The sequence below is a fragment of the Schistocerca gregaria genome, chromosome 5, assembly GCF_023897955.1.
Source record: "Schistocerca gregaria isolate iqSchGreg1 chromosome 5, iqSchGreg1.2, whole genome shotgun sequence".
Lineage (NCBI taxonomy): Eukaryota > Metazoa > Arthropoda > Insecta > Orthoptera > Acrididae > Schistocerca > Schistocerca gregaria.
The window spans coordinates 364438754-364455869 of NC_064924.1; the positions used below are offsets into that span (position 1 = coordinate 364438754).

General features: G+C 39.1%; 1 non-coding gene across 1 annotated transcript; it reads left to right on the forward strand.

Annotated features, from left to right (window-relative positions):
- The first annotated feature begins 9063 nt into the window (after positions 1–9063).
- Trnas-cga (transfer RNA serine (anticodon CGA)) lies at positions 9064–9138 on the forward strand. Its single transcript has one exon. It is a non-coding gene; the product is annotated as a tRNA-Ser (tRNA).
- The last annotated feature ends 7978 nt before the right edge of the window (positions 9139–17116 follow it).

The window sequence follows — 17116 nt, forward strand, 5'->3', positions numbered from 1 at the left end:
TCCTTAAAAGTCATCTCATTTATCTATACTCATAAAAATTTTATCCTAAATACATATATTTCTCAGCTTTATTGCTGTAATGTATAGGTTATTAATGGCGATGAATGTGGATTCACTTCTTTCATTTATTCTCTGATTCATTTGGCATTCATACATGCACATATATGGAAATGCATTTTCAAAAAAAATTCCAAAGTGAACAAGATCCATTAGATAACTACTAATTGTATGAATATTAACTTCTTATGAAATTCAACAATAAATCAAGAACTCCTAACCTCTAATTATGACACTTTTTTGAAGATCAACATCAATCAGTTTCCCCTCGCGTTTGATGCGAGTCTCTTACAAAGCATATCTGTATTGTCTATATCGATTCTAACTCTCGAGCCGACGTCAATTGTTTTGCGCGGGAAATTATCTTTCCAGCGTTAACCGTCACTCATGATTCACTGCCTAAACGCATCACTTCACTTCACACGTCTACACATCTAAGTGTGCACTGGAAATTATATATGAACAATCACTGGGAACCTCTTTTGATTATACAGCGTCATTTTCGGGAAATATTTCTTTCTTCTTGAAGATCATTCAGATCCTTTATACTTCTTGATGGCATTAGTAATGCTAAAGTTCTTTGTTTACCCAAACACAGGAGAAGCCTATCTCCACTGTCTTCTTTGCAGCACTCGATAGCTATAGTTAGTCACTATTTCTACAATCTGTATCACTGATTAACTATTTCAGTTTAAAGTTTTCTAACACTAAACACACACAGTTTATAGTTATGTTCATCTCTGTCACTCGCAACACAATTCATCCCTATGTTCTAATCTTTATTACATTTTTTCAAGTCGTTATGGGAAAACAACCCTTTAATTTTGTTATATCCCAGGTATGCTAACAGATAAGCCCCAGGGTTCGGAGTTTGTAGAATAATGTATGGGCCAGTACATAATAACTCCCATTTCTTTATACTCTTCTTTATTAAGGATGATTTGGTATGTCTTTTGACTAGTACCTTCTCTCCGAGGTGGTACGCCTGTACCTTCTGGATTAATTTGTCATACTGTTGTTTTCTCTGATCAGCCTTTTGCCTCATATTTATGATGGCTTGTCTTATTTTTTCTTCCCAAAGCATCTCCGTTTCCCGAGTTTTGGGCATATGTTCAGTCCAGAGGTTTTCTTCTTTTGCCTCGAACATCAATTCATGAGGTGTATAACCAGTGGAGGATTGGGGCATGTTGTTGTATATCTGCTCAAATTCTTCCACATAATTTGTCCACGCAGTCTGCTTATTATGGCAATAGATCCTCATAAAGCGATTGAACTCTCTAAAAATTCTCTCAACCAAATTGCCTTGTGGGTGGTAAAATGATGTTTGTATGTGTTTCACACCGACTTGAGACAAAGGCTGCTTCCATCGGAGTCCCGTGAATATCTTATCATTGTCTGTTATTATCGCCTTAGGTGTACCAACATATGGAAGATAATCCCTTGTCAATCTTATTACAATTACTTTGGCTGTAGCCGCCGTTATCGGGTATAGCTGTACGTATTTCGTACACATATCACGAAATGCCAGCACATATCTAACACCTCCTCTTGAGGTCCACACAGATCGCACGAAATTAATTCATTTGGTTCGCGGACTAATATTGAACATAATGGGTGCTTACTCCCTTTCGAATCCGGCTTTGCTTTTTGACAGACTATGCATTTCTTCAAGACCTCATGCACTCTGCGCTTTATGTTGGGAAAATAACAGTACAGACTTATCTTGTCCGCACATTTTGTCGCACCGAAATGTCCCCAGGTTAAATGGGTGAACCATACCAGTTTCTCTATTGGCGCCTCGGGTATACATACACACCAACGGACTTTGTTTGGCCTTCCACAGCGGAAAAATAATACGCTTCTAATAAAAAAATGGTTCAAATGGCTACGATCACTATGGGACTTAACATCTGTGGTCATCAATCTCCTAGAACGTAGAACTACTTAAACCTAACTAACCTAAGGACATCACACACATCCATGCCCGAGGCACGATTCGAACCTGCGACCGTAGCAGTCGCACGGTTCCGGACTGAGAGCCTAGAGCTTGTAATAATTTGCCATCTAATCCGCTGTTGTAACCTTTGAACGACAGTTCTCCATTGAGCATCTCTTTTCTGTAACTGTGCCATATGCGCACACAAAGTGACGTAGTACGTCTTATATGGATTTTCCTGCAGCAGCAATAGAGGGAATTCTGAATTATTATTTACTTCAATGTCTTTAGACAAACTCTGTGGTGACGTTGATAGAGCGTCAGCAATAATGTTTTGCTGTCCTGTGACATGCACGATCTTAAATTGGTATTGTTGCAGAGCGAGAGTCCATCTAGCCAGTCTGGGGTGTAACAGTTTACACATTTGCAAAAACGTTAATGATTGATGATCGCAATATACGGCAGTCTTTGACCGATATAGATAACATTGAAATTTTATAAATCCCCAGATGACCGCAAGAGCCTCTAATTCTGTCGTCGTGTAAGATCGTTCACAGTTGGACAAAACACGACTAGCAAACGCAATAGGACAGAAAGTGAGTTGTCCATTTATGTTGCGTATTTGGAAAAGGCACGCTCCAATACCCACATTCGAAGAATATGTTGACAAGTAAAATTCTTCTTGCATGTCCGGATGGTACAAAAGCGGTGCATTTACTAATTGCTTCTTTATCTCTTCGAATGCTTCTTGACACTCTAATGTCCAGAGCCAGGGCACATCCCTCTTCAACAGACTATTTAGAGCTGCTGCGTTCATTGCCTGATTTGTTATGAATCTTCTAAAAAATGAGGTAAGGCCCATAAACCCTATTAATTGCCTCCTATTCTTGGGTGTTGGAAACTTACTAATTGAAATTAGCTTCTCCTTTCTTGGTAAAATTCCCTTTGCGTCAATTATATGCCCCACGAACCTGTTTCTGTTTACTGCCAAATAGGATTTATGTAGGTTAGCAGTCAGTCACATGGTTTTGAACACGTCCAACACTTCGTTAAGAAAGGTAATATGCTCCTCCCAAGTTTTCGATACAATTAGTAAATCATCAACAAACACTGTTATCCTGCTTCTTATTATGGGCCTACTGCATAATATAGATCTGCTGTAAAGATTCGAGCACTAATGTTGAATCCGAAAGGAACTACGGTGAATTGGTAGCTTCTTCTGGAATAAATGAAAGCCGTATACTTCCTCGACAACTCATTCAGCTTGACTTGCCAATAAGAGCTCCGCAAATCAATGCTCATCAAATATTTGATATCCTGGAATCGTTCTATAAGTTCGTCTATGTTTTCCGTATGTGTTCTCACTGGAATTGTGATTTTATTTATTTCTCTGGCGTCGAGTACCAGTCTAACAGTCCCATTTGCTTTTGTCACGACTAACAATGGGGAGCACTATGGGCTTGTAGAGGGTTCGATCAAACATCATTTCTATAGGCGATCTATTTCCTTTTGAACTTGAGCCTCTAACCTCCAGGGAACAGGATAGAAAGTTCTAAAATACGTTTCGAGCGGCTTAACGTAGAGATGGCATATGTATCCCTTATAACTCCTGGCCTTTCATCAAAAACGTTTTCATACGTTAATAGTAATTCATTGACCTGCTTCTTCTGATCTTCCATAATGCAGTCGGATTCATTTAACTTTTCAAACACTAATTGACCGAAATCTTCTTTGACTTGGAACTCATTAATTACGTGCTGTTTAGAATTTTGGGCCGTCCTGACTACTTTCACACCGATCCCACAATTATATTTTCCCATAAGGCTTTTTTTTCAACAACTCCAGCTCAATTTCTTGTTTATTAACATTGAACCAAATTTTTCCTGTTTTGAAATCTATTCTGCATCCATATTGACGGAGGCTGTAGACTGATAATGCAATCTACCACCAAATTTTTCACAACAAGGAATGTGTGTAATATTGATACATTTCCGAATTCCACACCAAGTAGTGACTGTACCTTTACATTAGCCGACCGAGCCCCAACGGCGCCTATTATTCTGCAATTTTGAACTGGAAAAACTGGTACTCGTCTTATATTTCTGATCCTGTTGAATAGTGCTTCCGAAATAACATTTGTGGTGGCAGCTGTGTCTAAAACCGCCACTATAGGTACGGTCTCCATAATGACTTGCACTTCGGTTACTGCCACCTGTTCCTTATTCTCATCTTGTGGTTCTAAGTCCTCGTTCAGTTCATCTACCAGTAATCGTCCATCATTATACTTTAGCATGGGTACACATATCCTGTTGCCCCTCAACCAATTGTTGACCGCTCCTCCGGGGCACTAGTGGGTCCTTACAAGTTTGTTGGATTTTGATTTGTCTGCTGGTTGACATCATCCGTCACTTCGGTAATTACCGGTTTATTCGGAGATGTCCGTCCCCACTGATGTTGCCTATTTGAGTTCATTCCTCCCGGTTGATTCCAATTTATGTTATTGTTATTATTCTAGGCATGGGGTCTGAAATTTCTTTCGTTCCCCCGCACGGGGTTGTATCTTTTCCTGTTCCTTGAGTAGCCCCTCGAAATACCGTTGCCGGGATTACTATTGAGATTTTGAGGGATTCCTCCATTATTTAACGAACTCTGTTCATTCTTTCTAAGTGTCGATTGATCGCCATTGGTATAACCCATACTTCCGCCTTGCCTATCGTTCGGCGGAGGTTCTATCGCCCTATATTGAAATCTGTTATTACGGGCTTTCAGGTTGTTCTCTTCGATAATATCTATATTGTCTAACGTCGTGAGGAACGACTCCGTGTTGCCGTAAATCAATTGATTCTGGATACTAGTTGGTAGTCTTGCCTTAAGTATGTTTATTATGTCCGGCAAGGGCATAGGTCTGTCCCAGTATCTCGTTTTATTTATATATTTTTCGAAATACTTTCTAAGGATTCCTTTCGAAAAGGAGAAAAGCTCTGGGTACAGCACCTCCTGCCTTAGGTGTTCCTGTACCCCTTCTGACCAGAACTTAGCTATAAACGCCTTCTCAAAATCGTCGTCATATGTCGGGCAAACAGAAGTCATGTCCGAGGCCCAGATCGCCCCCGAGCCTTGTATATACCCTGTAACAACACTGACATTCTGCCACTAAGACCTATTTCTGGGTAGCACTCCTCTGAAACTTGGAATTTAAAAAAATTGGATGGACCCCCCTTTTGTCACGGTTAAAAATCTGAAATTGCCAATGCTTTATCATTTTTTCTTCGGCATGGCAAAGCCTTTCGTAATCTCCGGTAGATAAGAATTCACGCGAACAACCAGCTTGTGGCTATTTAATGCTTGCATTACTTGCACAAGTCGGTATTGTGTGAGAATGGGCAGTAACTGGCTCTATAGTCGTTGCCAACTTCTGCTGCTGCCCTGTATTCATTTGTTCTGAGATTTGTTGTGAAGCGCGCATTGACTCTTCTGTCGTTTGTTTCCAATGCTCAAAATCAGCACCTAACTGCTCTCGAACCTCCTCAAGTCCTTTCGCAAAGAAATTCCCTTCCTGTTTAAAGCCATATAAATTCGGGAATGCTGCCTTAACATTTTGCTCAACGTTTTCACACATTAGCCTTTTGTTTTCTAATGTGATTTCTGATACTTTACCCATTAATACGTTAATTTGGTGGTCTATAACGTCTTGACGCTCTGTCAGATAATCAACGCTTTCCTTTAGGTTAGTCTGTGTACGTGCCAATTCAGGAAGTTGCGCAATTGCACATGCCATGGCGTCTTGCTTGTGTACTAATTGCGGAACCATTTCCTGTTGATCCCGTACGGTATCTCTCTTAATAGCCACATATCCCTTCATTTCGACACGTACGCGCTGAGTAGATTCTTCACATTGTGCTTTCACCAATTCTATTTGTGCAGTTAGTTTTCTTTCCGCCTCTCCGGCCTGATCTTTGAGTTCCTTGGTCCTCGCCTCTATCCGCTGCTCTAATTCGGAAAAACTGTCTTGTAACTGCTGCTTAATTTCAGTCTGGACTAATTTCATCTCTTATTTAGTTTGAGTGACTGTCGCTAATTGAGCTTTAATATCGGTTTTCCGATTTTCGTGCCCTTCAGTAACTGAGGCTAATTTTGTATTCAAATCATTTTGACCTTCAGTAACTGAGGCAAATTTCGCATTAATGTCGGTTTTTCAAGGTATTCATGCTCTCGGATATCATCTGCTTCGGTCTCATGATAATTACCGATGGATCTAATCCCTGCTGCGTACTCGCTGTTACAGCTGCAGCCGTGTCTACAGGGAGTTCTGTTGCGCTGTCTGTAGCCATCGGTCGTACACACTTCTTACTACTTCCTTATTGTCACTGCTAACAGCTGAAGGCTGATGCGTGCTGCTCTGCTCTGCTTGACTCGTCCTAAACTTTGCCCTAGTTAAAACCATGTTCTACTGTCACTATATGTAAATCCCTTCACATAATAGTACGAAGTACTGTGTCTAGTTTCTTCATGTACATAAACAGCTAAATGCAACTGCGACAGGTCAAACAAATCACTTCCTATATCTAACATGAAAACAAATAATCTATATTCAAATATCAAATAACACTAAAGAGAAAAGCGTATACTTGATCTGTCCTACAATAATAAAAATGTAGATCAAATCACTTCCTATATCTAACATGAAAACAAATAATCTATATTCAAATATCAAATAACACTAAACAGACAAGCGTACACTTGATCTGTACTACAATAATAAAAACGTAGATTTAACCTCTTCCCTGCTCCCAGCGTGCTGTCATTCAGGTTTATTTCTGGATCCAATTATATTACCTGCGAGTCATTCCTCTCTTATCCAAGTGTCAGTTAGGTTAGCTCGTCTTAGTTGACATGAAACAAGAGAATAATATTATTTTAGCAATGACCAAAAACCTGTCCTGTCACGGATTGGCCATTTTAACATTTTGAATATTCGGATAATAAGTTGCCGTCTCTTTACCTAAGAATAGATGATGAATGCAACTATCCGCTATCTCTGTGTAATGTCTTGTCTGTATAGACGTGTATCTGTTGCCTTTATGATCCCTTCACCTTCACACGTAAGTCTATACAGTAAAGAAAGGCCCTCCCAGTTCTTGGCTGATCCGTGGTAAGACAGGCGAAAAATTAGACTAATGGAGGATTATTAGTATTATCTCTACTTTCATTCGCTCTCTCTCTTTCTCTCCTTTATCTACGTATAGTTTTAGTATAAGATTTAATTACGCGTATAGGGGTAAAATATTTAGCCAAATACAATCTTTGGTGGAGTCCTTCGTCTTGGTAATCAGCGGCTGGCTTGCTGTAAGAGATCTTTACATTTATTATTACTGTTAAACACTGCAGTCACTCGGGAGAATCAATCGTTCCTTTTACAATTGGTTGCTTTTACGAAAGATTGCGAATTCCAGTTGTGCACGAAGCCTTTTTGGACGATTTAACACAGACTCACTGATTGCACGCTCTCTTCGACACAGCTGAAACTTCCCCACTAAAATACAGGGCCAACGTCATCAACAAATGATTCAGAAAAAAACTCATTCGTTCATTCACTCCAGAACAAAAAAATCTACAAACCTTATTTATGGAGGAAATCGTGTATTAAATCCATCTCCATTACATGTTTAGAACTCCGGTGATTCCACGCTTTAATTATTTTCCTTTTACAATCTCTTTCTCTTCAAAACAAACCACTAGCGGCACATATGTTAATTGGCTCGCCTTATCGATAAGAGAAGCAGAATACGTATCTCTCAGAAACACGTCGATCCCTCAACAGATACTCCAAAAGCTGTCCTAGTTACCACTCTAACAACCATGGAGAATGCATATATGCATCTCTGTTATTTCAAAGAATAAACGCACTAGAAAATATTATGAGAAAATCTGATCAGATTACTTTTCCAAAGTGAATGAATGTGGATGGTTTGATTGAAAATGATTAATTGGTGAGTGGTAGAGGGTATTTGCTGTATGGACATTATATGGACATTACTAGGTGAAGCCATCCACATGAGTACTAAAAGGAGTCCACCAATTTTCAGTTACGTGAAGAAACACACAAATCTAATGGCTGTAGTATTCTTGAAAAATGTTTGACGATAAGCCGTGGTAAAAATTCTGCATATTAAATTATGTTATGTAGTTTAAAGCATTTAGCATATTTAATTTTTTTAAGTTTTGTTTGCCTTAACTGAAGTTTCCTGTATTTAATATAAGTTTTAGGATTTTGTTGTAGATTTCCATGTCTAAATACCACGGCATCAAGCATTGCTTGTAAGATATAGTGCTGAAGTATTACCTCGTAGTGGTAAGCTTATCATTTTCCTTACACAGCTGTTTGGTTCACGCATAGTTCCTTGCCATTTGCTTTAACTAAACTGCTGTTACGTCTTATTCTCTGGACATTTATCAGGTTCTACTGTATCAATTGTATTAATGTGAATGCTTTAAGAGACATGGCCTTCGCCAATACTTCGAATTCTTGGTATTTTGTAAATTTGGTTAAAGATAAATATTTCAGATTTGTTGGCGTAATAAGGGTATTTATGCTGGAAGTTTCTCGAGAAAGCGACCATTAATATTTGCTTAACTTGTTTGTTTGGTCTATGTTTCATCTAAGTGACTTTTGTTAAGTGCCCTACCGTCGCCGGTTTTTCAGCGGCTGGTGGCCGAGGAGCTTGTTGCTGTTACGCACCAGCTCGGTTTCTGTTGGTTACCTTTGAAGCCCGTGCCTTAGTGAGCTTGTTTGAGCTGCTTGCTATTTAATTATAGGTTAAGTAGTGGCTATAATACTTAACGTACTGATCTATGGAACCTTATTTAAAGTTTTACTTTAAGTTGTACATCTACTTTGGAATGATTGCATTTTAGGGTAGCTAAGTTTGTTTGCCCATTTATTCCTTTTTTAACTTACTATTGCACAAGGTAGTGTCTTCATTATTATGTTATACGAGTATTTCCATATGATATAACCATAATTACGGGTACTGGCAGAAGTAAAGCTGTGAGTACCGGGCATGAGTCGTGCTTCGGTAGCTCAGTTGGTAGAGCACTTGCCCGCGAAAGGCAAAGGTCCCGAGTTCGAGTCTCGGTCGGGGACACAGTTTTCATCTGCCAGGAAGTTTCATATCAGCGCACACTCCGCTGCAGAGTGAAAATCTCATTCTGGAAACATACCCCAGGCTGTGGCTAAGCCATGTCTCCGCAATATCCTTTCTTTAAGGAGTGCTAGTTCTGCATGTCTCGCAGGAGAGCTTCTGTAAAGTTTGGAAGGTAGGAGACGAGGTACTGGCAGAAGTAAAGCTGTGAGTACCGGGCGTGAGTCGTGCTTCGGTGGCTCAGTTGGTGGAGCACTTGCCCGTGAGAGGCAAAGGTCCCGACTTCGAGTCTCGGTCGGGCACACAGTTTTAATCTGCCAGGAAGTTTCAGTGAACGCATTATTGTGCCCAAGATGGACATGAAGCCCATGCCTACTACAGTAGTAAAAGTTTATATGCCAGCCAGCTCTGCTGATGATGAAGAAATTGATAAAATGTATGATGACATAAAAGAAATTATTCAGGTAGCGAAGGGAGACGAAAATTTTATAGTCATGGCTGACTGGAATTCGAGAGTAGGAAAAGGGAGTGAAGGAAAAAGAGTAGGCGAACATGGATTGGGTCTAAGAAATGAAAAAGGAAGCCACATTGTAGAATTTTGCACAGAGCACAACTTAATCATAGCTACCACTTGGTTCAAGAATCATGCAGGAAGGCTGTATAAATGAAAGGATCCTGGAGATACTAGAAGGTATCAGATAGATTATATAATGGTAAGACAGAGATTTAGGAACCAAGTTTTAAATTGTAAGACATTTCCAGGGGCAGATGTAAACCCTGACCGCAATCTACAGGTTATGAACTGTGGATTAAAAACGAAGAAACTGAAAAAAAGGTGAGAATTTAAGGAGATGGGACCAGGATAAACTGACTAAACCAGAAGTTGTAGAGAGTTTCAGAGAGAACATCAGGGAACAATTGACCGAAATGGGGTAAAGAAATACAGTAGAAGATGAATGGGAAGCTTTCAGAAATGAAATAGTGAAGGGAGCAGAGAATCAAGGAGGTAAAAAGAGGAGGGCTAGTAGAAATTCTTGGGTAACAGAAGATATATTGAATTTAATTGATGAAAGGAGAAAATATAAAAATGCAGGAAATTAAACAGGCAAAAAGGAATACAAACGCCTCTAAAAGGAGATCAACAGGAAGTGCAAAATGGGTAAGTAGGGATGGCTAGAGGACAAATTAAGGATGTATCGGCTTATCTCACTAAGGGTAAGATGGATACTGCCTACAGGAAAATTAGAGAAACCTTTGGAGAAAAGGGAGCCACTTGTATGAACATCAAGAGCTCAGATGGAAACCCAGTTCTAAGCAAAGAAGGGAAAGCAGAAAGGTGAAAGAAGTATATAGAGAGCCTATACAAGGGCGATGTACTTGAGGATAGTTTGACAGATCTAATTCGAAACAAGGCTCCAGGAGTAGACAAAATTTCATTAGAACTACTGATGGCCTTGGGAGAGGCTGTACTGACAAAACTCTACTATCTGATGAGCAAAATGTATGAGACAGGCGAAATACCCTCAGACTTAAAGAAGAATATAATAATTCCAATCCCAAAGCAAGCAGGTGCTGACAGATGTAAAAATTACCGAACTATCAGTTTAATGAGTTACAGCTGCAAAATACTAACACGAATTCTTCACAGTCGAATGGAGAAACTGGTAGAAGCCGACCTCGGGGAAGATCAGTTTCGATTCCGTAGAAATGTTGGAACACGTGAGAAAGCTTTTGACAATGTTGACTGGAGTACTCTCTTTCAAATTCAAAAGGTGTCAGGGGTAAAATTTTGCGAGCGAATGACTATTTCCAATTTCTACCGAAACCATATGACAGTTATAAAAGTCGAGGGGCACGACAGTGAAGCAGTGGTTGGGAAGGGAGTGAGACAGGGTTGTGGCCTCTCCCCGATGTTATCCTATATGTGTATTGAGCAAGTAGTAAAGGAAACAAAAGAAAAATTCGGAGTAGGTATTAAAATCCATGAAGAAGAAATAAAAACTGTGAGGTTCGGCGATAACATTGTAATTCTGTCAGAGACAGAAATGGACAGCGAAGAGTGGTTGAACGGATGCATAGTGTCTTGAAAGTAGGGTATAAGATGAACATCAACAAAAGCAAATGGAATGTAGTCAAGCTAAGGTGGGTGATGCTGAGGGAATTCGATTAGGAAATGAGACACTTAAATTAGTAAAGGAGTTTTGCTATTTGTGGGGCAAAATAACTGATGATGGTCGAGGTAGAGAGGATATCAAATGTAGACTGGCAATGGCAAGGAAAGACTTTCTGATGAATAGAAATTTGTTAACATCGAGTATAGATTTAAGCGTCAGGAAGTCGCTTCTGAAAGTATTTGAATGGAGTGTAGCCATGTATGGAAGTGAAACGTTGACGATAAATAGTTTGGACAAGAAGAGGATACAAGCTTTCGAAATGTGGTGTTGCGGAAGAATGTTGAAGATTAGATGGGTACATCACATATCTAATGAGGAGGTATTGAATAGAATTAGGGAGAAGAGGAGTTTATGGCACAACTTGACAAGAAGAAGGGACTGGATGGTAGGACATGTTCTGAGGCATCAAGGGATCACAAATTTAGCATTGGAGGGCAGCGTGGAGTATAAAAATCGTAGACGGAGACCAAGAGTTGAAAACACTAAGCAGATTGAGAAGGATGTAGGTTGCAGTAAGTACTGGGAAATGGAGACGATTGCACAGGGTAGAGTAGCTTGGAGAGCTGCATCAAACTAGTCTCAGGACTGAAGACCACAACAACAACAACAACAGTCTTTATAAGGAAACGAATAAAGATTCTGTGATTAGCTGATTGACGGATCGTAAAGGACGTGACAGCTAAGCGTAATCTCGGGGTCAGTATGGCAACACTAAACTGGACGAATCCATTTGCGACTGACTTCACAATTGGTTTGAAATAATAAAAGAATTTAATTTGGAGAACTAGTATTCACCTTCAGAACGCAACTTCCTTCAAGAGCCTGTCAGTATTAAATTATCTTCGTATATAAGTGAGATGCGATGTTCGTGGATGTAACATGCGATCAGGTGAATAGTAGGAAAGTCGCCTTATATATGTACTGCTCGCTGAACAGCAAGGTTATCCCACATTAAGGCGTTCGTACCCAAACACGGTGAGAAACCATTCGATAGTTATCTCCTCCTTGTATGCTGACAACGACGATATGTGCAGAGTTTTATTCCTATTATTTCTCTTTCAAACTTGTCCACTGTAATACTACAGTGACGTGAAACATTGAAACTCCCCCTTAGAAAAATTATTGAATTACTGTGCTGATTAACCTCTTACATTATTTGATTTTCAAACAGCTGAGCAGAACTGAACGTACTCAGCCATTTCTCTCTTTACTTATTCTGATCATCACTAAACTGACACACAATACTTTTAGCGCAACGCAATCTGACTTTCAATAATCCCTACAATTGAATGTCCCTGACTAACAATAACCTTTACCTTTCACAAATCACTTACCTCACAAAAATCTTCGTTACTCGAACTGCTAAAATACAGCGAGCGCCAGTAATGTCAGCTAAATAAAAGATTCAGACTACTGAAGGCACTAACTACTGATAGGCATAGTTAGCAAATGAAAGATTTTGATAGAGAACAAACAATGTATTTACCTTAATAGTGTATATATAGCAGTTCATGACATCCATTCTTACAAATTTACTGTCCTAGGTGGACACACGTCCAGATCATCCACTCTCAAAACTCCGCCATTTCTCTCCCCACATTCACCACTGCTGGCAGCTCACCTCCAACTGCCCAACTCTACGCGCTGTTAACAGCCAAATGCCCAACACTACAATAGCATATACTCCAACAATGCAAACCAACCACAGCCTTCACACTGCACAGTCAGTGATTTTCATTTCGAGCGCTAAGTGGCGTCACCAACATAAAAACCTAAACAGCGTACTTACATAGTCCCCATGTTCCTCACAAAAAGATTTACAAATTGTTTTGGGCAGTGGCCAACACAAATTTCAAAATTTTTTTTATAATTACAATTACAAAGAAATCAAATGCACACACTTATTGATACAATGTTGGTCAAAAGCTAAAATTTTCTCACAGTTGATAAAGACGGTGCTGATGATTCATCACAGTAAAATGGCAGTGTTTTTCTCAAAGTCTGAGTAGTAAACGAAAATATACACAGAAGTAGTGGATTTAAATGCGGTCTTGTAGAAGTAGTGTAGTCCTTCCTACAGAAAGACAGTGCTTACTCTTGACATGCAGACAGGTAATGGGCCACAACAGAGCAAACCCACAGCAGAGTCAGTCGAAGTTGAAGAATATTTGTAGTGAGGTCATCACAGACCAGACCCACTGTAGTCGTGGTAGAGATATGGTATTGGCGGGCCACCAGAGGTGCAGACCCACTGCAGTCCTTGTAGAAGTAGCCAGCAGCCATCCTTTGCGACTGTGCAGAAGCACAATCACCATCGAAGAGTTTTGCAGACAATAAAGCAAGTCCATAAACCACCACTTAAGGATTGACAAACCTTTTGATGTGTCCTTAGAACCAGCAAAGCTGTTAACCAGTCCCTTGCTGAATTTTGAACACACGTGCAAGCACTAACAGTCCCTTTTTTCATATATTGTGCATACACTATGACCAACAGAAACGTGTGCAGTAAAATGTAACTTAATTTGATGAACTGGTGTCAATTACAATTTTATAACATGAGAATACAATCACAAAGGTACGGAAAACATCATTAAAACATAATAATAATTATATCATTTGTAGTAATACAGGCTTTACAAAAGAATAGAAATAAACATGTACATTAGTGTTACAGGTACTATGACATAAATAAATAAAATAATGAGAATAGTTTTCAAAACATTAATTTCACGCATTAGTATTGAAACAGAACGGAATAAATAATGTCTAAACATCTTTACAAAGTAAATAACACATTATTAGAAAAATTTTACAACATAACTCTTAACAGATATACACATAAAGACTGGAAGAACAAAAATACACAGGGGTACACAAAAACATAGTGGAATAACACAAAAGGAAAGGACAGTTTTTTTTCAGTGTAACATTTGGTACTGCCATCCAACACAAAACTTCATACTATAGATCTTTCCCCTTATTTTAACATTTCTTTCCAACAAAAAAATCCTATCCCAGGATACTTTCTGTATTCTATTCATATCCTCTGTCAAAACAGTTATTCTCCCCTGTACACTACTGTTTTTGCCAAACCAATTTCTTATAGCTTTACAATGTATTTCTTCCAATTCATCACAACTCGTTGTCCTATTTAGCCTACCCCATCTTAAGCTAAATTAAATCTACTGAGCTCAGATATATACATACTAAAGGATGAGGCAATGCAACAGCACAAAACAATTAACACAAACAGCAATGACAAAGAAATCAAACTGGCAAAGCAAGCAGCAGTATATCTAAATTAGCAAAGCAAATGCAACATTGCAACTAATATAAGACAATATGTAGCAAATTAGAAGAATTAATCAATAGTAAAACTGGCTTAACACAAGGTAAAATTCAGTAGAACAATACCTGACAAACAGCAGCAGCAAATGCAGTAACTTATACCTAAATATGACAAAGCTCAAACAGAAAAAATATTACAGTAAAGATAGGAAATGTCTAATACCTATGTCAGACCTTAACACTAGTTTGATGCACCACCTTGACTTACTCTACGAAACAAGTTTACCAGTCATTGACAAAAATTATGTATGCAATTCCTGTAAAGGGAAATGTCTTTTTGTGCTCCCTCGTTTTTTTTTGGAAGCAGATCATGAAATTATTATTTACTGGATCTGTAGGCATAAAATATCTATATTAGTACATCTATTAAATTTTATTTTAACCAATGCTGCAGTGCAGCTAGAAACTACAAGGATATTAAACACAATGAGCAATCTCTCAACTAGAAAGACAATAGATGTAAAATGTTTCTCATAATTTCATTAAGCATTTTAGAAAATATCATAAATTAAGAGCTCCACAGTGTAATCATATGTTTTCAAGTTCGAGCGTGTCGTATTTGCGATGCTTTCTACAAAGAAATGTCAATAGTGAGGATAATGGCCTCTTTTTTTCTCCACCTGTGCCTCTGAAAGGCTCACACTAATGGCTTTTTTCCCTGTGACTGTCACTCAGATGGGCCTCCACAGCACATTATGTCAAGGTCATCTACCTTCTTACCGAGATTTACAACAGAAGTTTCCACTACAATGACAGTTTGATACAAATAAAATTTCACAAGTCGAAAAATTACTGTAGAAATGTGTAGAAACAAAATCTCATGAATAGCAGTGTTGTGATATATTCATGCATGGACACACATTTCATAACTCTTAAAGTACGATTCTTGGTTTCCAACATCCTTTTTCAGAAATCAGAATCGCTAACCACAACTCATTATTTCTTACCTTATTGTACATATACATATTCATCAACATGTCTTCAATATTTCATCATAATAAATACATAGCATAACCAGATTTCTCATATAGCATCATCTCATTGATCATAAACATACCTCAACAACATAATACACATCATCGTCGTAATAATAACATCATAACACCTCAGTCAAATCTCAAAAACGTCGAAGCTTTGTGCAATAAGTTCAAAACCTAGATACATTTTCTGCTCATTTAAATTCTACCTCAAACGTACTTTAAAAATCATGAACCCATACCAACTAAATCATTCAAAGCTCTCATAGTATCACACTGGTTCCGAAAAAATATGAAGAGTTCACAAAGTACAGACAAAATACAATTTTACGAGGGTCAGTCAAAAAGTAATGCCTCCTATTTTTTTTCTACGTTTGTCAGGAAATTTAAATGCAATTACATAGGTTGAAAACCACAACATTGAGGATCATTTTGTCATTTTTCAATGTAATCTCCGCCCATCTCTACAGTTTTGGTCCATCTTTGAACAAGGGCATGTATCCCAGCACGGTAAAAATCACAGCTCTGCTTCCTAAGCCATTGACGCACGGATGTTTTGACGGCCTCCTCATCTTCAAAATAAATCCCACGATAAGCTTCTTTTAGTGGCCCGAACAGATGGAAGTCTGATGGTGCCAGGTCAGGGCTGTATGGGGGATGAGGCAAAACTTCCCATCCAATTTTGACAATCTCGTCAGAGGTGTGACGACTGGTGTGTGGTCTTGCATTGTCATGCAAAAGAAGAACATCTGCCATTGATTTTGTTGGGCGAACTCGCTGAAGACGTGCTTTAAGTTTTTTGAGGGTTGTGACGTATTGAACAGAATTTATTGTGCATCCCTGCTCCAAAAAATCAACCAGAATCACACCCTCTGTATCCCAGAAAACTGTTGCCATAACTTTCCCTGCCGATCGCACAGTTTTGAATTTTTTCTTCCTCGGCGAGCTTTTGTGACGCCACTCCATTGACTGCCTCTTTGATTCGGGTTCAAAAAAATGCACCCATGTTTCGTCCCCGGTCACAATTTTTTTCAGAAACTCATCTCCCTCCAAACGGAAGCGCTGCAAGTGTTGGGAGGCTATTGTTTTCCTTGCCTCTTTATTCTGATCGGTTAACATTCTTGGAACCCACCGTGCACAAACTTTTGAGTACCCCAATTGTTTAATAATCGTGATCACACTGCCTTTACTAAGAGAAATAATGCGACACACTTCATCTGCAGTCACCCGACGGTCACCACGAATGATGTCATCAACTTGCTGAATGTTGTGTGGAGTCACTGCACTCACCGGCCTGCCGCTCCGCTTTTCGTCAGGCAACGGTGTTTGCCCTTCAGCTTCCTTACAACGACGAACCCATCGTCTAACAGTGCTGACATCCACTGTCACAACACCATACACCTTCTTCAGTCTTTCATGAATGCGTATGGGCGTTTCACCTTCTGCATTCAGGAATTCAATCACACAACGCTGTCTCAAACG